The following is a 2,500-nucleotide window of genomic DNA, read 5'->3' on the forward strand; positions in this document are numbered from 1 at the left end:
CGAAAGGCCGCGGCGAGCGGCAGAGCCGCCCGCTTCTCCGGTCCGTGTTCGTGTTTAATATTCGGCCCGCCCGCTCGGAGCGAGGCCGGGAAGAGCGGCAAAGCCGCCCGCTTCTCCAGTCCGTGTTCGTGTTTCATTAGCGGCCCCCCCCCACCCGGAGCGAGGCCGCGGCGAGCGGCAACGCCGCCCGCTTCTCCAGTCCGTGTTCGTGTTTCATAAGCGGCCCCCCCCCTTCCGGAGCGAGGCCGCGGCGAGCGGCAAAGCCGCCCGCTTCTCCAGTCCGTGTTCGTGTTTCACATTGCCGGGGAGCCAGGCACTCATTTGTGACAAAAGTGGCACTCTGTCATATTTTCAGAAAAGTGGGACTTTGCCATATTTTCGAAAAAGTGGGACTTTGTCATATTTTCGAAAAGTGGGACTTTGTCATATTTTCGAAAAAGTGGGACTTTGTCATATTTTCGGCTCCAAAAGCTCTTAAAATGCTGTTCCCTATATATGTGCCGATAGTGTTTTGGAGATCTGGGTCAAACCTCCGCATCTTTTTGGTTTGAGGGTAGAGGTGGGGGGTCAACGCAAAAGATGCGGGCACTTAGTCATTTTTTCGGTTGGGCGACCAGGGGCGCTGTTGGCACTTTGTCATTTTTTCGGCTGGGCGACCAGGGGCGCCGTTTGCACTTAGTCATTTTTAAGGCTGGGCGACCAGGGGCGTTGAGTGTTTGGGCGACCAGGGGCGCCGTTGGCACTTAGTCATTTTTTCGGCTGGGCGACCAGGGGCGTTGAGTGTTTGGGCGACCAGGGGCGCTGTTTGCACTTAGTCATTTTTTCGGCTGGGCGACCAGGGGCGTTTGTTTGCTGGGCGACCAGGGGCATTTTTGACACTTTGCCGTTTTTATGGATGGGCGACCAGGGGCGTTTGTTTGCTGGGCGACCAGGGGCATTTTTGACACTTTGCCGTTTTTATGGATGGGCGACCAGGGGCGTTTGTTTGCTGGGCGACCAGGGGCATTTTTGACACTTTGCCGTTTTTATGGATGGGCGACCAGGGGCGTTTGTTTGCTGGGCGACCAGGGGCATTTTTGACACTTTGCCGTTTTTATGGATGGGCGACCAGGGGCGTTTGTTTGCTGGGCGACCAGGGGCATTTTTGACACTTTGCCGTTTTTATGGATGGGCGACCAGGGGCGTTTGTTTGCTGGGCGACCAGGGGCATTTTTGACACTTTGCCGTTTTTATGGATGGGCGACCAGGGGCGTTTGTTTGCTGGGCGACCAGGGGCATTTTTGACACTTTGCCGTTTTTATGGATGGGCGACCAGGGGCGTTTGTTTGCTGGGCGACCAGGGGCATTTTTGACACTTTGCCGTTTTTATGGATGGGCGACCAGGGGCGGCTAGTGGCTGGGCGACCAGGGGCATTTTTGACACTTTGCCGTTTTTGTGGATGGGCGACCAGGGGCGCCGTGTGGCTGGGCGACCAGGGGCATTTTTGACACTTTGCCGTTTTTATGAATGGGCGACCAGGGGCGTTTATTGGCTGGGCGACCAGGGGCATTTTTGACACTTTGCCGTTTTTATGGATGGGCGACCAGGGGCGGCTAGTGGCTGGGCGACCAGGGGCATTTTTGACACTTTGCCGTTTTTGTGGATGGGCGACCAGGGGCGCCGTGTGGCTGGGCGACCAGGGGCATTTTTGACACTTTGCCGTTTTTATGAATGGGCGACCAGGGGCGTTTATTGGCTGGGCGACCAGGGGCATTTTTGACACTTTGCCGTTTTTGTGGATGGGCGACCAGGGGCGCCGTGTGGCTGGGCGACCAGGGGCGTTTGTGGGACCGGGCTGACACCGGGACTTTGCCTTTAATTCGGCCGCTCCAGGGAACCAGGAACGCCGGCCTCTGCTCAGCACAAGTCGGCCTGAAGTGGGACTTTGTCATATTTTAATCCTGGGCGACCAGGGGCGTTTGAGGGACCGGGCAGACACCGGGACATTGCCTGTTATTTGGCCGCTCCAGGGAACCAGGCAGGTCGGCCTCTGTTCAGCACAATTCGGCCTGAAGTGTGACTTTGTCATATTTTAAGGCTGGGCGACCAGGGGCGCTGTTGGCACTTTGTCATTTTTTGGGCTGGGCGACCAGGGGCGCTGTTGGCACTTAGTCATTTTTTCGGATGGGCGACCAGGGGCGTTGAGTGTTTGGGCGACCAGGGGCGTCTGTGGGACTTTGTCATTTTTTCGGCTGGGCGACCAGGGGCGTTTAGTGTTTGGGCGACCAGGGGCGTTTGTGGGACTTTGTCATTTTTTGGGCTGGGCGACCAGGGGCGTTTGACACCGGCACTTTGCCTAATATTTGGCCGCTCCGGGGAACCAGGCAGGTCGGCCTCATTCCTGCACTTCTGCCCCTGAGTTGGGCGACCAGGGGCGTTTGGGGAACCGGGCGGACAGCGGCACTTTGCCTAATATTTGGCCGCTCCAGGGAACCAGGCAGGTCGGCCTCATTTCAGCAC

The sequence above is a fragment of the Hippichthys cyanospilos genome, unplaced genomic scaffold (genome assembly GCF_059441005.1).
Source record: "Hippichthys cyanospilos isolate Australia breed blue-spotted pipefish unplaced genomic scaffold, RoL_Hcya_1.0 HiC_scaffold_139, whole genome shotgun sequence".
NCBI lineage: Eukaryota > Metazoa > Chordata > Actinopteri > Syngnathiformes > Syngnathidae > Hippichthys > Hippichthys cyanospilos.